Source organism: Dama dama, chromosome 8, assembly GCF_033118175.1.
Source record: "Dama dama isolate Ldn47 chromosome 8, ASM3311817v1, whole genome shotgun sequence".
Lineage (NCBI taxonomy): Eukaryota > Metazoa > Chordata > Mammalia > Artiodactyla > Cervidae > Dama > Dama dama.
Window position 1 is genome coordinate 14,333,465 of NC_083688.1, and position 18,713 is coordinate 14,352,177.

Here is an 18,713-nt window from a genome sequence, read left to right on the forward strand (position 1 = left end):
AGCACTCCAGCTCCTCAGGAGGAGAGGCCTTGGATGGTCCCTTGAGCCAGCCCCCAAGCTGCCCAGTCCAGCCTTCATTCAGCCCTGCCTGAGTAGGGGACCCTGGAGACAGGGGCCGGGTGGAGGTGGCTGGAGACTGCAGCTGGAGCCTCCTGCCGCTAGTCCAGGCCAGGGGGAACCCCAGAGTCCTGGCTGGCCCCGGATGTGTGCGTCGGGCTGCTGCCCTCAGCCCCCAGGAGGAAGGAGATGGGGGCTGGCGGAAGCCAAGTGTTGCAAAAGCAAGGCTGTGTCCTGGACAGCTCAGCATGTCCCTCCCTTGTTCCCTCCCTCCTACAAGTAAGGTCTCCTGGGAGGCCTGAGGCTGTGAGGTGTGGAAACACCCCAGGGCCTGAGAAATCAGGAACTCCCACAGATCTGAGGACAGGGCTGAGATGACTTCTACCTGCAGCGCTCACTCCTGTAGCCTCCACCCCCACCCCTACTCAGAGACTACAGAATACTCTCAGCTTCATTAACGCCCTGTTTTTCAGAGTGGACACAGATTCGGAAAGGGAAAATGACATGTCCAAGGGTACACAGCAGATACCAGTAACTGAGGGTAAGACAGAGTTTGGAGAGACCTGTAAAAAGGGGCTGTGAACTATAAGGAAAGTCCCGGAAGCAGTCTCTCTTGAGATCTGGGGCTGCCTGGTCAGGGTGGGAGGCAAGAAGAGCCAGCTCTTGGGACGGGAAGGCGCACCATGCCCTACGGCAACTCACTGACAGGACAGTGACTTCTCCACCCCTGCCAGTAAGGGATGGACATCGTGACCCGCATTTCTGTCTTGACCACAATAGGGAACCCACAATGCTGCCAGGCACTGCCAGCTCTGGCTGGCAGGGCTCAGATGCAGGCTGTGTGAGTCCTGGAGGGGTTGGAGTCAGAGGTTAAGATCCCAAGGTCCCCAATTTCCAGGCTCTGCTCTGGTGGGGATGAGTGGCGCATCGTTAGGATGATCCCAGGAGGAGAGGGGAGCCATCGAGGGCTAAAGGATCCCAATTCCCCAGAGCCCCAGAAGGAGGCTGGTCCACAAGGGAGCCCTGCATCCCCCACCAGACATGGAAGGAGGCTGAGGAGGGGGCACCTGAGAGCTGAATCCCTCAGCAAATCCAGGTCCCAGCTGAATTCAGCTTCTGGAAGGGGGAAGAGGCTTGGGATGCTGCGGGGGTGAGTGGGGGTGGTAGAGCAGCCCCCACAGCCCCCTCCATCCACACTGCGGCTCCTTTCTCCCCAGCTGCTGCCAGCCCAGACAATGCGCCCATTGTTCTGTATCTCCAGGGGCCTGTGTGCAACTGTGTGTGTCTGTTTCTCTGTGTGTGTGACTGTGTATTGCTCTGTATCTGTCTGTGTGTGAGAGAGACTGTGACTCTGTGTATATGTGGTGTGTGTGTGTGTGTGTGTGTGTGACCAGGTGTGTACTTTTGTAGTTGTGTGAGTTTGCATCTTTGTTTGGCAGTGTGTATTAAGGGTGAGAGAGACAGGCTTGGTGACTCTTGATGACTTTCTGAGACTTTCTGGGTGTGTGTGCCTGTCTGTCCTTGAGGTTGGGTTGGTGACTGGCTGTGACTGGGTGTGTGACTATGTGTATGTGCATGAGAGAGTGGCTACTTTGTGTTTGTGTGAGTGGCTGTGTGTGCCTCCGCGGGTCAGATCGTGGTGATCAGGACCTTTGAGATATGAGCTTTTGCCAGGACAGAGTGGCAGGGGCAGGAAGAGTGGGGACTCTGAGATGGACAGGGGAAGGGAAGCTGAGAGACTAGAATTTTCCCACATCTTCCATCTGTCCCAGTTCTCCCATAAAGGCTCAGACCCTGGTCCTGGCCTGAGATGCTCCTAGTTCCCATGGACCGAAGGGAATGAATGGGACCCCAGGAGAGCCCTAAAGGAGGGGGGAGGGCAAAAGAGAACACCACCTCATAAAGAAGGCTGTGGGGGCATGGGAGGCCTCTGAGGAGGGTCCTGTGATGGAGATCAGGTTAGATGCTAGGTGAGTGGGCAGGATCTTATCAGGAATGGAGGACGGGCCTTCCAAGGGGAGGGACCAGCATATGCCAAGGCCTGGAGAGGGGAAGAGACACCAGAGGACCGGTAGGTCCCAGTGGAGACCTCAAGAATGGTGACTTGGAGCAGCCCATTTCCCAGCCCCAGGGTCCCCATCTCCTTCCAGGGAGGATCACCTGGACCCAGAGACTTTATAGTTCTAGCCCCAGCTCTGCTTTCCTTTAATTGTAAGCCAGTTCTCTCCTCTCAGGCCTCAGTTTGCTCATCTGTACAGTGACAGCTTGGCCTCTGTGATTCAAGTGCACAGACTGGAGTTCCTCCTTCTGCTCCTACGTGGCAGAGTGTCAGCTGTGAGTCACGCCGGGCCCCTGCCCGCAGGGGTTTCCCATTGGGGAGGCTGGTAATGCCTTAAGAGGAGAAGAAAGAGCTAGAGCAGGGTCAGATGAGAGACCTGTGGGTTGCATGGAGGAGGGCCCTGTGGGAGGGCCAAGGGTTGGAGGAAAAGCTTCCAGTAGCGCAAGGGAACAGCAAATGGTCTGTGTGGAGTGGGGATGAAGGCAGAAGCTTGTTCTACAGCAAAGTTAAAGAGACAGGGTTCTAGGATCTGGGGACTGGCTGGTACAGGGATGGGGTGAGGACATGGGAGTGAAGATTTCTGAGTTTTCTGTTTGGGGTCCATGGTCCCATGACTGAGATAGGGAATCAGAGGAAAAATAAAGCTGGCAGGGGGTTGTGGAATTTAACCTTGTTGAGTCTGAGGAGCCCAGAGAAAATTCGGGGGGCCATCCAGGAGGCAGCCTATATGCTTCAGCACATAGGCATGTGATCATGTTTCCTGAGCCAAAGGCCAAGCCCCAAAGGCCAGACTCCGGCTAGTGACCTTAAAGGGATAACAGACAGAAGGTTTTAAGTCAGAAGTGACCCCAGGAAATCTGGATCTCGGGTTGCTGCTAGTAAGAGGGTGACTGGAGCCAAGCAGTGCATGAGGTCACCCAGGAAGTCCTGGGGCAGTGGAAGCTCTGCCATTAGCCAGGCCAGCAGCAGGAGAGGGCCCCAGGGAGGGAGTCAATGGGAGGGGAAGGACAAACCCTAGAGCACAGACGCATGGGGATCCTTGACCACTCGGGAGAGTTTTGAAAAGGTAGGAATGACCAACGGTAATAATCACAGCTGCTACCAATACATGCCTGTTATACCACGTTACTGCGTGACCCAGTGTTCCCCTTTATAGAGGTGGATGCTGAAGCCCAGCCAGGTGGAGTGTTCATTAAGCAGAAGAGGAGGAGGTCAGGTCTAAAAGAAAGTGGTTTCCAGGCCCTCTGAGGAGCAGCCTCCACAAAGGGTCCCGCTGCTTCTGGTTTGGGAGGAGCCATTACGGATGTCAGCAGGGAGAGCATGGCAGCTGCAGGACCGGGATCCCTGGAACTGGACTCCCCAGCACCCTGGGTATGCTGGGTTCTGGCTGGGTTGTCAGGAGGCCAGTCCTGGGCCTGGAACCTGAGTCTGGATTCTGGGCACCTCAGGGACCCTTCCCTGACCCACCATCCTACCAGTCACCACATCACAGAGACAAGGGATCTGGAAAGTTTCTTTTCAGGAGTTTAGGCCACTCAGCCCTTTTATTTCTCCCTTTCGCTCCCTCTTCCCCTGGTGTGTGTGTGTGTGTGTGTGTGTGTTGGCAGTGGTTGTGCAAACTGGACAAGATCCAGCCACTATCTAATAGAGCTGTCTCTCTGGGGCTCAATTTCTCCAATAGCTAAGAGGTGTGTAATCCCAGCTCACCTGCCTATCTCCCCCAGGCTCAATGAGGTCACCAGAAATTCAACCCAGTTCTGGGCTGCTCTCGGCCTCTCCCTTGCCCCTGCCCCTCCCCTTTTCCCAACTTTCAGTTTCTTTTCAGATCCTCAGGTGCCTTTGTGGCGAAGAGGTGGCCAAACCAGTGGAATTTGGATTGCTAACAAATTTCCAGCCAAAATCCCCCATTTAGGGGAAGTCCCTTTAAAAGGGAAACTGAAACTCTCTCCTAGTCCAGTCCCAAGTCCCACCCCTTCCTCTCCACACTGCTCAGATCTTGCCCCATCACCTCTTCCATTCAGCCTCCTCCCCCAAATGATTTGGATCCAAGCTCCAACCACCTTCCCGCTTTGTGACTCTGGACAAATCCCTTCCCCTTACTGAGCCTCAAAATGCCCACTCCATACAGCAAGGACATCTGGCACCACTTCGGGTTGTGGCAAGGGTTCAGTCTCTGACTAGATGAACCTTCAAAGTTGACAAAGTGGTGTTGGAGAAGACTCTTGAGAGTCCCCTTGGACTGCAAGGAGATCCAACCAGTCCATCCTAAAGGAAATCAGTCCTGAATATTCATTGGAAGGACTGATGCTGAAGCTGAAACTCCAACACTTTGGCCACCTCATGCGAAGAACTGACTCATTGGAAAAGACCCTGATGCTGGGAAAGGTTGAAGGCAGGAGGAGAAGGGGACGACAGAGGATGAGATGGTTGGATGGCATCACCGACTCGATGGACATGAATTTGAGCAAACTCCAGGAGTTGGTGATGGACAGGGAAGCCTGGCGTGCTGCAGTCCATGGGATCTCAAAGAGTCAGACACAACTGAGCAACTGAACTGAACTGAAGGGTGCAGTAGGTGTTGTTGTGTTGAGGCAATGGTAGTGGTAAAGAACTGGCTCCATCATGTCCCAGCTATGTGGCTTTAGGCCTGCTCTGAGCCTCAGTCTCCATATCTGTAAAATAGGAATGATGATTATACCCCCTTCTCAGGGTTATTGTGAGATGAACGACCTAGTATCATGACATAGAGCCCTAAGAACTAAGCACCTGAAGTGCGCAGCACATGGGAAAAGTTGACAATGTTCCTAAGTGTGATTATGTGAAATCCTGGGCCAGGGCCATTCTCTTCCCTTCCTACCCTAGAGATAGGAGGTGGGTGTCTAGGGCCACCCTGGGATAACCTTGTATCCCCTCCATCAACTTTCTTCCTGGGCAGGTGGTAGAGAGACTGTTCTAAGGATGCTGAAGTGTTCAGAGGGAAATTTACTGGGCTTAATCAGTTCCTTAAAAGGGAAAGGAATCTGCCTCTCCCCAGAACCCTGAGGATTCTCTTCCTTTTCTCTCACACTCCAGAAGTATCCCCCGGGGACCTTCTTTTAGTGATTTTTCCCAGAAAAGACATACTGTGGACACCCCTTGACGTGCACATCATCTGTCTCATCCCAGCTCCTCCTCACATTCTCCTTCCCTCCCATCTGTCTGCATAGGGAGGTCTGGCATCTCTGGGGACCAGCCTGCAATGCTCCAGGTTGTGCCTCAGAGATGGGACTCCCAGCCTCACTTCCCTCTTTTTCCTTCTTGGCCTATTGATCTTCAACTCTCTTGGCTTTTTAGGTCCTCAGGGCTGATCTTCTCCTACCTCAGGGCTTTTGAACAGTCTGTTCCCTCCACCTAGAATGCCTCTTTCCACTTCTTTACTTGCTGAATTCCTACTCTTCTCTTTCTCTCTCTCTCTCTTTTTGCCATGTGGCATGTGGGATCTTAGTTCCCCGACCAGGGATGGAACCCGTGCCTCCTGCAGTGGAAGCATGGGGTCTTATTACCCACTGGACTGCCAGGGAAGTCCCTCTGCTTTCTCTTAAACCACTCCCAAGGACTTACCAGATTCCCCAGGAGGAAGAGATGGCTCCCCCACCACATACTCCACACCCCTGGGCTGAGGGTTCCCAACACTCAGCTGCCCAAACCAGAAACCTGTGCTGCATAACTAGGCCACCCCCATCAGCTCATCCTCCCCTGTCTCCATCTCCATGATTGGCCTTTCTCACCTGGACCTGGGCCATTTCATCAGCCTTCTCACTTGCTCTCTGCACAAGTCCAGCCCCTCCATTCATTCTCCTCTGCCTGAGAATTACTTTCCAATAGGGGGTGCTCAATGAATAATCTGTTGACAGATGGAGTAAATGAGTGAAGGAATGAATGAAAGAAATGTAGAATCAAACACATCCCCCTTGGCTTCAGACCTTTCTGTGGCTCCTTACTGCCCTCAGAACAAAGTCTGTGCCTTACATTTGAGATCCTCACTGATTCCCCATAGCACACTCTGGGCTTTCCCCCAAGCCCTAGCCTGCTCTCCTTCCTGTATTCACGTGCAATTGTCTTTCTTTTCTGCTATGCAAGAAGCGATGTTGAAATAATCCATGATGGGAAGAGATGGTAGGAACCTAACTAAAGAGAGTGGGGAGAGTGAGCCAACACCAACACTTCCTGGATTAGACTAGACTCTGTCCTCGGGGCTGGGGACTATGAGCAGGACCTGGAATCTTCAGTTTGAGATGCCTATTAGCATCCCCATGGAGACATCAGGCTGGCAGTTAATAGATCTATGAGCCTGGACTCCAGAGGAGACCTTTGGAGGCCTCCCAAATTTGAAGCCACAGGACTGGATGGGATCCACTGAGAGATGCGGCTCAAGAAGACACCGCCAGGGCCTCTCCAGCATTGAGACTCTGGATGGGGAGCCAGCAGGTGGGTTCAGCTCATGGGCAGAGAAAGGAAGAGAACCAGGAGCAGGGTATCCTGAAGAATGAGGGAGGAAATGGCTTCTAGAAGGAATGTGTGATCTGCCAGCTCAGATGCTGCTGAAGGTGGAGGAAGACAGAGGAGGAGAGGTATAGGAGGGGTTTGGGGGGCAGAAGTGACAAGTCTTAACAAAAGACAGGATGATGGGAGTCAGGAGGGAGGGCCAAGGATGGTGCCTGAGGATCTGGCTTGGGAAATGGGGGGAAAGAGGTGCCAAGTTGCACTCAGGAGGTCTAGAGGAGGAGCAGTGGGGCACCACAGAAATGGAGAGGTCAGCTTTGGACAGGTTAAGTCGAGGTGCCTTTGGAATGTTGTTGGGATCTAGACATCTGGAATGAAATCTGTGTTGGAGAGAAGATCCCTGTATGTGTGTGTCTATCTGTCTCTGTAACTCTTCTCTGTCCTTCTCTATGTGTATCTATAGGAGAATCTGTATGCTGACCATTATGAAATCTCTGTCTTCAGCCCAGATCTCTCCATTACTCTGGCTGCCCTTGGAGACCACCCCGGATGTGCTACAGGAACATACAAGACACAGAACAACAGGCTCAGGACACAGATCAAAAAGGACAGAGTTGGAGGCAAGATAAACCAAGGAAGAGCTGGTCAGACTGGTCCAGACAACAGTGAAGGTGGCCTGAACTAGGCGAGGGCAGAGGGCAGAGGTGGAGATGAAGTGCAGAGACATTCAGGCAGTGGAGAGCACCAGAGATGGGGGCGAGGTTCCATTGGAGGGAGGGGGGCTAGAGGAGGAAGGGAGCTGACTCTGGGGGTCCACTGGGTGTGGGGAGTGGGGGTTGCTGTCTTGCATTTACCTGTTAATGTGACAGAGAGACCCCCCCAAAAGGACAGGGGATGGGTTACAAGTGGCTCTTATGGAGGGGGAGGGCAAGGCTGTTGACCACAGGGCGGTTGAGTCAGGGTACCTGCCCAAAGATGGCTCAAGCCATCAGCCGCCTCTGCCGGATCCCTGCAGGGAAGCTTGAGCTGATCCACTCCCAGCCTCGGTCCCAGGTAAGACCTGCAAGAGTGTATAAAGGGGACAGCAACAGGTGCCCAGGGCCTTGGACCTAGTTGAGGGCCGGAGACCACTCATTGCCCACCAGAGCAGACTCTGAGACCCTGCGAGGGCTGTAGGCCTAGAGATGCCATGAGGGGATCATGTCCCTCCCTTGCTTTAAACCTGTCCATGGCTCTCTACTTCCTCCTGGAGCATGTCCAACCCCTTTTCCTGGCTTTCAAGGTCCTTGAAGCGCCAGGCTCAGCTAGCTCCACCTTAGGCAAAGAGCCCTGGCTGCCAATCTCATGGTTCCCTCAGCGGGATGACAGCTTCAACGATACCACTGCAGCCTGCAAATCACCAAACCTTTCTCTATGCTGCCAGTTCTGCTTGGATTGCTACTTCCCATATAGCTGCACCCAGGGCCTGCCCATCTGTGGAGACTTGACTCAAGGAAATCCTCCAGAAGGCTTTCCTGGAGGACTTCCCTGGCAGCCTGGTGGTTAAGACTCGGAGCTTCCACAGCAGGGGGCATGGGTTTGATCCCTGATCTCTGGTCAGGGAACTAAGACCCCACATGTCATGTGGTGTGGTTAAAAAAAGGAGGGGTGGGGGTTTCCTGACCTTGCAGAGGAGTCACTATGCCTCCCCAAATTAATGTCACCCTCCTTTGGCACCTTACTGAGCTGGCGTATGCCTTTCTCTTTCTATGACCTGTGAGAGTCTGGGGAGCTGGAGCACTTTGGGTTCACCCAGTGAACCCCATGGGGGGGCCATGGGTGCAGTAGGACATTCAAGGGTGGCTGCAAAGGTCTTCCCAGCTCTGTGGGTTCAGTCTGACTCAGTGTGTGTAGCTGGGGAGGACACAGGTCATTACCCCCCAAAGTAGGGAGAGCCAGTGAGCAATGAAAGCTGCTTTATTTGGGCAGTGAAGGGCAGGAACACGGAGACCCCAGGAGAGAGGGCGAAGGGACAATCTTCACCCACAGAAAGGGGACAGAGTGCTGTGCAGTGCTCCCGGGCCATCTTCCTGCTCATCCTGGCTTGGCACAAGTTAGCCTCGGGACCGTGATGTGATGAACCTGAAGCTGTTTCCCCAAATTCCTGGAAAACAGACATCAGTGACACTCTTCCGGGACCTGGGGCACAGGGCGTGCCACTGAGCACACCAGACTGTCCTGGCTCCTGCGCAGCTCTGCTGTGAACTTGGGGGCGTCCTTGGACAAGTCACTTCATGGCTCTGAGCCTCAGTCTCCTTATATGAGGATAATGGAAACATCAATGGTACCTACCTTAAGGGTTGTGATGAAGCATGCAAAGTTTTAGCATAATAACTGGCTGAAAGTAAATGTGGAATAAATATTAGGTGTTACAACTGTTTTATCAAGAGACCTGGGTTGTGGTTCCAGTTCTGCCACATTTTCCTCTCCGGACCTGCCTGAGTTTCCATCTATAAAATGGAATGTTGAAGGATTAAATGAAATAATGGATGTGGCAGAGGCTCGTCAGATGCGTGATCGTCTTTGCCCCTCTGAGGTTCCCCTTCCTGGGGTTGCAGAGGAGTGGTCACCTCCACTCTGTCAGGTCTTTGCTGGGCTTTCTGTCTAGGCAGGATCTGCTGCCACAGGGCCAGCCCATCTCCTCCCCTCTGTCCGTGGGGCAGAATGAGAGGAAAGGGCTGTGGTTGCCCCAGCAGGGACTGTGGTTACACAGGACGAAGGACTTCCTTCCGGACTGCAGGATGCTATCCTGGGAAGGAGCCAGAGATCGTGGGACTGAGGCTGCCGAGGGGAGGGGTTGCTTCCAGGGGAATATCCAGACCAGGCAGGTTAGGCCAGAGTGGGCCAGTGGAGTGAATCAACTCAGCAGTGACCTCACTTCCAGAGATCTTGGAGGGCCCTGTTGAAACCCATCTCATCCCCACCCCACTACCCCCTGCCCACCACCCCCAAGATCAGAGAGACAACAGAAAGGAACAGAGACATAGCCAAAGGGGTATTACAAGATAGATAGCTAAAGGCAAAGGGCCATGCATGAGACAAACATGCAGGCTGTTCCCTCCAGCCAGACTCTTCCCAGAGTCTGAAGTGGCTGCTCTCTCACCCTTCAAGCCTTGATCTACAGTTACCTCCTCAGATAGGACCTCCTGGCCAACCCATCCATTCAACACCCTTTAGTGAGCCCCTGTTATGAGTCAGATCTGTGAACAAAACACAGGCTGTGCCCTCTCCACACAACATAGCACTTGGCCCACTTCATCCTTCTCAAACACAGAACACTGTTTATCTCTGACTTCTCTTTATTGTTGTCTCCCCACCAGAATGTAAGCTCCATGAGGGAGCCTCAACTATCCTTTTCACCAATTTGAACTCAGTGACTCAGAATATACATCTGACACAACCCTCTAAAATAGGCCCTGATAAATACTTGCTGAATAACCGAATGGACACAGAAACCAGGGACAGACAGACACACAGAGAAATAGAACCATGTTCAGAGGTGATGCAACATTCAGAGATGCCCCCAAATGTGAAGCACACACAGACACACACGGGAGTGTCCTTCAAGCAGACCGATTCACTTAGTTCATTCAGCTTGGTCACCAAGCCTGGGGCTGGGGTCACTCTTGTCCTGAAACTGACCCAGTTGGTGACTAAGGCCATGATCTATTCTGGTTTCCACACTCCCTGCGCCAGGCTCAACTTGGCACTGTGTTTGAAGAGCCCTCTTTGAAACTCTATTCTACCCCTTTAGTTGTCTTTTGATGAACAGAACTTTTAATAGAGACGAATCTATCAACCTCCTAAAAAAATGTTTGTGGTGGTTTGAAAAGGGCAGGAATGAATAACCCCGCAGAAACCCACGCCCAGCCCGCGGGGCCTTTCTCACTGCGGCTCATCCCCTCTGGGTCCTCGAGCCTGGTAGGCAAGGCGGAGTGACCTCGCGCCCGGAAGGCAAGGCGGCCTGACCTCGTGCCGGGGTATCACCCTTCCCCACCCCAACCTCCGCCAGGTCCCGCCCCCTAGGCCCGCCCCTCCGAGGTCGCGCCCTCTGCGGGCCCCGCCCTTCACCGGCTCTCGGGGGTGCCGGGGAGCTAGATCGCTTTTCCTCCTGCCCAGGTATTGGTAGTTAATATTCTGCCACCGGTGCTTCCACCTAGGGAGGGAAAAGTGGGCCGCCAGGACGGGGGCAAATCCGACTCGCTCTGGGATTACTCCCACTGCCTTCCTTGGACAGTCGCTTCAGGCCCCGCCCTTAACCACCCAGTTCCGCTCCCTCTTCCCCCTCCCAGCCTCAGTCAAGCCAGCCTATCCAACCCCTGACCGACCCTCGGGTCTGGGGATCCGCCTCTTCCACAGACCCCGCCCCTGCCGTAGGCTCCGCCCCTCCCCTCTCAGGGCCTCCGCCCCGCCCACCCGGGCCTCCGCCCCGCCCTCCCGGGGGCCTCCGCCTCCGCCCCGCCCCGCCCCGCGCGCTCACAGGAGGGTCGGGCGCGCGCCGTAGCAGCTGGGCCCCGCACCGAGGGCACGTCCGCCACCCCGGTGGCCCCCGGCAGCAGTAGCAGGTTGCGCGCGGGCCAGCGCCAGGCGGTGCCCGGCGAGCGGCTGCGCTCCGGGCTCATCCAGTAGTCGCCCAGGCTTCGGCGGTCGGCGGGCGCCCGCAAGACCGGGCTCCGGCAGCCCTAGAAACATAACTCCTAGTCCAGGCGGTGCGGGGGCGTGGCCTGGGGGCCCCCGTAGGGGAGACAGGGCAGCGGTCCCCCCAGGAGGCGCGACTCGCTGGGAGGAGGCGGCCTCCTCGGATCAGACGCCGCGGGGCGAGGGTCGGGATCAGTCCTGGCCCAAGCTGGGGAGGAGGGAGATTGGAGGCCCCTCTCGGGGTCTTCCCAAGGACCTGCGCTCCTCCTCCCCGCCTGCTGCCAGACCCTGGGCCTTTATCTCGCCGGCACCCTCCTCTGGACCCCTTCACCGGGACAGAAGAAAATTCACCACCAAGTGGGCAGTCTCGGTGAATAGCATAGTGTCCAGGCCGCCTGGTCCTCTTCGGCCTCTTTTAATAACTGCTGGGACGTGGAGAGGGAGGCCTGAAAGCCCATATTCCCCTCGGGCCCCGCTGTTTTTAGCAGGAGGCCTCAGCTGCCAGAGCCGGGTGGGGCAGCACCAGGCCCTCTGGCGGGGTCTAGTCGGTGGTCTTTCTTCACCAGCTGCTTCAGGGGGAGGGGGTTGGTCACCACCGCTGGGGGATTCCCTGGGATGCTAGTCCCGCAGGGTCAGGGACAGAAAGACAAGGACAGAGGCAGCAAGAGGGGCCCAGGAAAGGTCAGCTGCTTTTTGGATCAACCCTTCCTTTTATTTCAACCAGGGACCTCCATCTTCTGCTTACACACCCGTGATGTGTAAGGCTCAGGAAGACGCCACACCTCAAAAGGCCTCACTGTTTCCAGGCTTCAGAGCTCCCCACCTCTGCCCCCTTGGCCCTTGCAAGAGCCTTTCCCTTGCTCCAGGAAACCCTTAAATCAGAGGTGGAAGGCTCCTCAGCCAACTCTAGTTCAGATATATCTGGAAGCCAGGGATGAATCTGTGGGTCTTCACTAAACTGTCTGCCAAGTTCAAATACACATATGTTTCTGGAAGCAATCTAGAAATCTAGAAAGGGTCCCTGACACCTGTCCCACCCTCCTGCCAAAAATTAAAAAAAAAAAGTTAAAAACCCTAACGTAAGTTTTTTTGCAGAAAGGGAAATAGATTCAGAGAGGGACAGCGAAAAGCCAGTTTACTCTGCCTGCCCCTACAAAGGGTAAGACAACTTCCCTGTGCCCTTGTCCTGCTCAGGGCATGGGGTTCAGGGCTCATAGCCCAGGTTGGGCCCTGCTCCCCCACCCCCTGGGGAACATGTTGGCCCTGTGCCCTTTTCTATACTGCCAGTTTGGGCTGTTTCCCCCAGTGACTCACACTGGCTGCTGGGAAGAGTGGGCAGCTATTCGGAGTCCCCGGAGCTCTGTACGGGCTTGCCCCCCCACCCCAGTTGTGTGGCCATATTTGGGGATTTCACCTTCTCTTTTCTCTCCTTGGGGAATTTCCCTCCTCTCATCCCTTCCTCCTTTCCCTGTCTCCAACCTCTGACTCCCTGATGGCTGTTTCCCAGCAGCAAACAAACAGACTCTAGTCTTTCCTATCTTTGAAAAAGAAGAAAGCCTTCCTTTGGCCCTGGGTCCTTCTCCAGCTCCCCTTCACAGCCAAGATTCTTGAAAGAGTTGTGTGCACGTGTTGTTTCTACTTCCTCACCCTACCCCTGCAATCTGGCTCCCTCCCTCACCATTCCACAGGAACAGAAACAGCTCCTCAAGGTCACCACTGACCTCCTTGTTGCTAAATCCCAGGGATGCTCATGAGTCATTATCTGACTTGACCCTTGAGCAGTGACCGACTTTGACACAAACACTCTTTCCTATTTGAAATATTTTTGGGCCTTTGTTTTTCTGAAAACTGCAGTCTTGACTTATTTACTATCTCACCGGTTGCCGCCATGTGGCAAATTTCTCATTTGTTGCTCAGTGCCTAATCATGGGTGTTCTTGGGCCTTGTAGTATGTCCTGGGGATCTTGTCGGTTCCTGTGCCTTTAATGCCCACCTTTGTCAGAGACTCACTTCTGTCTCTCAGCCCAGACCCCTCTTCCCTGCCCAAGACCTGTCTCCTGGCCCCCTTCTTCTGGATGTCCCACTTCACAGCAGACATGCCCCATACCTGTCCCTCCGATGTTCCCCAGCTTGGCTGTTTCCTCCGTTGCCTGAACTGGAAATCTGGGCTTGCTTCTAGACTCTTCCCTGTCTCTCCATTTTCATAGTCAAGCAGTTACAAAATCCTGTCCTCTCCAGGATGTCTAAAATACAGTTGCTTTTCTCCATTTCCACTGTTCACACCTGGTCCAAGGCCCCACCGCCTTTCACCTGGGAGGCTGCAGCAGCTTCCTGAATGATCTCTCTCCTGCTCCTTGCCATCTCTTCCGTGGTCTGTTCTTACAGAGCAGCCAGGGCTGTCTTTCCAAGACTTGAATGTTTCCCTCTTCACAATGTCATCAGCACCATGTTCATCGTGGCACAGACCAGTCTCGGGGCTGGGGATATTTCCCACCGCCCTGTCCTTGTGTGGGTGACCGCGTCTTGTTTTAGTTTCAGGGTCAGTTCCTTAGGGAGGCCATTGCAGATCCCCCAACCGCCTCTGCTGTTCCTTCACCTCGCCGCGCTCGGCCTCCCCTCTGTGGACCCATCTAGCCGTTGTTCAGTAGCCAGTCTAATCGACAGACATTCTACTAACTCCTGAGCCCTTCCGTTCCCAGCCCCAGGATGTCAGGGTGAATATGACACAGGCTCCGCCCTCGGTGAGTCTGTAGTGTAATGGGGTGAATAGGCATTCAGCAGGGATCAGGGAAGAGGTGAGGACACAGTGGGATCAGCAGGTGCTCTGGGAGGGAACGGACAGGTGGTCAGAGGAGCCTTCTTTGAGGACTGACAATTGGTAGAGAGCTGAGGGATAAGGGGGGTGGGAGGAGGCTATTCCAGGCAGAAGGAACAGCGTGCTGAGAGGTGGAAAGAAGGTTTTGTGAACTCAGGGGTGTCCTCGTGGTTGGGTAAGTGACGTAAAGGAGCCATTGATGAGATTTAAATAGGAGAATTACATGGCTGGGTTGTGGTCTTTATAGAATAATTCAGGGCTGGAGGAATCAAGCAGGGAAGGAAGTACAAGACCATAAGACCAGTTAGGAGGAGACTTCCTTGCGGAGGCTGTGGGTTTGATCCTGGTTGGGGAACCAAGATCCCACAGGCTGTGGAGCAGCTGAGCCTCTGTGCCACAAATAGTGAGCCCACGTGCCACAATGAAATATTTCACATGACACAGTGAGGATCCCAGGGGCCACAATGAAGACCCACTCAGTCAAATAAATCAATAAAAAGTATTTAAAAAATTTTAAAAAGGAATAAAAAGAAAAAAAGAAAAACAGGTTGGAGGGCCGCTGGAGTCATCCAGATGAGTAGCAATTGGAGTCTGATTCAGGGCAATACAGTGGAATTAGAGAATCGACTGTGGGCGCCTGGACTGGGGCCTGGGGTAAAGAGAGGGAGTGAGAATGATTCCAGTGTCTTCACCCCAAGGGAGGGTGGGGAGAGGTCCATGGATCCCTGTGGGGTCCAACCCACTGATCTACCTGGTGTCAGATTGCCTGATGTCTCCCCATGGCCCTCATCCATGCTTTTTCCTAGAGGAGCAGATGGAGTCTTGAGAGGTAGATGGCTGCTAAGAAGGCCTAGGAGGAGGAGGCAGATGGGAGGAGGAAGGGGAAGTTGGGTCAGGGTTTGGATGTGATGAGGTTCCAAGGAAAGCGGCATCTGGAGTTTCCTCAGATTCCGGAAATTCCACTGTCTCTGGATTCACCTCCCCCATTTCTTCTTTAATTAATAAATTTTTACTTTTGGTTGCTCTGGGTCTTTGTTGCTGCATGTGGGTTTTCTCTAGTTGCTGTACGCGGGCTTCTCATTGTGGAGCTTGTCTTGTGGAGCACAGGCTTTAGGGTGTGTGGGCTTCAGTAGTTGTGTTCAGGCTTAATTGCTCCTGGCATGTATCGGGATCGTCCCAGACCAGGGCTTGAACCCATGTCCTCTGCACTGGCAGATGGATTCTTATCCACTGTCCCACCAAGGAAATACCCCCCCCCCACCCCCACCCCCCCTCCCCGCCAATTCTGAGATGCTCAAACTCAGGGCCAGTCCTTAGGAATCCTGGAAGCCTTTTAGGGGCTGTGAGTCTATATCTGAAAAGCCACAATGCCCTGACAGGTCCCCAGGACTCTAGAGAGTCACTAACATCAGTGTGTACTTCCCATGAACTGGCCCAGTGCCCGTCACCTGCATGACCCCTGCAGTCCTCACATTAACCCTTGGAGGCATGTAGCTTTCTATCCCCATTGTACATACCAGTCTTCCAGGGTTAAGGGACTTGCTCACATTCAAACATCTAAAACCATGCAAAAAGAGGATTTGAACCAAGGTTTGACTGACATCAGAGTCTGTGCTTTTAACTCCTGTGCTATATTAAGCCTGTCGACCCCTTGGTTGATTGGCTCAATAAAGGGAGGAGGCTTTGTGGGGGATTTGCTTGTGGTTGGGGTGGCTGCCCCCCTCTCATATCAAGCGATGGGAAAGGGTAGTGCTGACGTCAATTGTTGCCATGGCAATACAGCAACCCTTTCCCTGCCATCTCCATGGTAACAGGGGGGGGTCCATCTGTACTTCGCCCCCTCCTTCTAAAAGAGGGTCCCTTAGGGAGGGGCTGGCTAATAAGGTGTTTGAGAGAGAAGTCGGGGAAGGCAGGGATTTGAGTATCCTTCTTTGACTGGGCCCCTCCCCATTCCTCAGGCAGAAAATGAGGCTGGGATGTGGGGGTCCTGCTTTGAGGTCTGCATGCATGCTAAGTCACTTCAGTTGTGTCTAACTCTTTGCAACCCATGGACTGTAGCCCACCGGTATCCTCTGTCCACTGGGATTCTCCAGGCAAGAATACTGGAGTGTGTTGTCATTCCTTTCTCCAGGAGATCTTCCAGACCCAGGAATCGAACTCAACATCTCTTACGTCTCCTGCATTGGCAGATGGGTTCTTTACCACTAGCGCCACCTGGGTAGCTTTGGGGTCTGGGGACAGCTTTATCCTCTAGAGTGAGGAAGGCAGTTCTGCTTTTCCTACCTGGGGATTCCCCTGAAAATGCCCCCTGCCCCCAAGTTCCTTAGCTCCTGAGCAGGACTGATAGGAACTTGACAAAGGGAGGCAAGAGAGAGTCCAGATACCCAGCTCTCAGGGACATGGCTAGCTGGCTCTCTGCTGCCCCTTGAAGCCAAAGGCAGCATCCTCTTTCGCTCATTGCTAGCTGTGCCTCAGATTCCTGCCGGGTGCATGACTTTACTGAAACCTTCCACCAGATGTCATTAGCCCCATTTTACAGATTTGGAAATAGAGACTCAGAGAGGCTAAGTAATTAGCCCAAGGTTGCACAGCTAGTAAATGACAATCAGGACTCAAATCTAGGACTAGAGTTTAGGCCAGTGACTTTTCCTGGGGGAAAAAGGAAGAAGCAACAGAGAACATGATGGAAAAGGAAAAGAAAAATAGAGTCAAGAGACCCAGGTTGGAGCCTGTCACTCTCCCCATCACCTACACAACAAGTTCAAACACACGGTCTCCCTGATCCAGCTTCTCTTCTGTTAACTCATCCCTGGGTCCCTTGAATTCTGAGCTCTCCGACAGGGACCTGCCACCACCTGGTATGGCCCAGATAGGTGTTGGTGAAAGTTGATTGAACTGAATTCCTTAAACTTCCCTGCCTCCAGGCTTTTGCCCACTGTGTTCCTTCCACCTGGAATGCCCTTTCCTCTTGCTCCTGGCCATTCTAGAGCTATCTAGCTCCAGGATCTGGCCCATTGGCAAGGTGTTTGTCCGTATTTTTTGCTATCCCTCACTAACCAAACATATGAAAGCGGCAGTAAGTTTTTTATTTTCCCTTTTCTTTTTTGGCCATGTCTCACAGCTTGTGAGATCTCAGTTCCCTAACCAGGGATTGAACCAGGGCCATGGGAATGAAATCCCGTTATCCTAACCACTAAGCCACCAGGAAACTCCCAGGCAGTAAATCTTTTTTTTTTTTGAAGGAAAGGAGGGTTCCAGAAGCCTAGAGAAAGGAAATGAGGGAGATAAGAGAGAAAGGAAGAATGGGAAGAATTCTGCCTCTGTGGGCTGGGAAGGTCCATAGAGATCAGCTGGTGCTTTTCTTTTTTTTAAGCTAGTGAGGAAATGGACCAGAAGGAAGGGACCTGCCTCCTAGCAGGTCATTGCCAGGCCATGTGAGTTTCATGAGAGTTAAGGCCCATGCTTGTCTGTTTCATTGCTGACATTGTCCTGCACAGGCCTGGCTAGTAGACCTGTATTGACTGAGACAGGGACAAAACCTGAAAGAGAATCCAGTAGCCTGACTCCTGGTCGCACTTTCCAAGGCTCCTCATTGCCATGGAGCTGTATTGTTCCCTGGCCCCTATCAAACTCTATCCATTTTTTTTTCAGGCTTCTTTTCCTCCCAGGGGTACTTGATCATTGCATAAATGGTCTCTGCTCCTGGAATGTTTTTTCTTCATCATTACCCCTTATTTTGTAGTGATGCTGTCAATCACCTGACTATGCTTGCACCTCAAGGGTAGGCTTACCTGTGGCTTAGCCTGGTCAATTGTAGTCTTCCATCTCCCTGACAGTGGTAGCTGGCCCAAAGAACATGCTTGTGATTTTAAGGGTCAATCATCGCCCTTTCCAGGAATAGGTATATCGAGCTGGGGGAAGCAGCTCTCCCCTCCTGGGATTTATTTTTAGGTGGTGGGGGGCTGTGTTGTGTGGCATTTGGGATCTTTGTTCCCCACTCAGGTATTGAACTTGGGCCCCCTGCAGTGGAAGTGCATAGCCCTAACCAGGGAATGCTGACTTCCCGGGACTTCAAAGCTGAGGCAGCCATGCTCCCTGCCCAGAGGAGATAATCAGGGATGTATGTGAGTGTGTGCATGCTCAGTCACTTCAGTCGTGTCCAACTCTTTGCGACCCTATGGACTGTAGCCTGCCAGGCTCCTCTGTCCATGGGATTCTCCAGGCAAGGATACTGGAGTAGGTTGCCATGCCCTCCTCGAGGGGATCTTCCTGACCCAGGGATCCAATGTGCATCTCCTGCATTGGCAGGTGGATTCTTTACCACTAGCGCCACCTGGGAAACCCCATGTTGAGTCAAGTGTTCTTAAATCTCAGGGGACAGGAGACTGAGCCTGACCTTTGGGTTACATATATTTTTTTCTGATACTAAAATAATGCAGGTTCATTAAAGCAAAATTAGAAAGTGGGAAATACTCATTCAGCTTCCAGGCAGCCCTCCTGCCATGGGCCCCTCCCAGGGATGCATTTTGCTGCCTAAAGTCTGAGGACACTGAAGAGCGCACCTGCCACCTGGGGGGCCCGGCAAAGGGGCCAAGTGGTTTAAGGCTCAGTTCTCGCACCTGT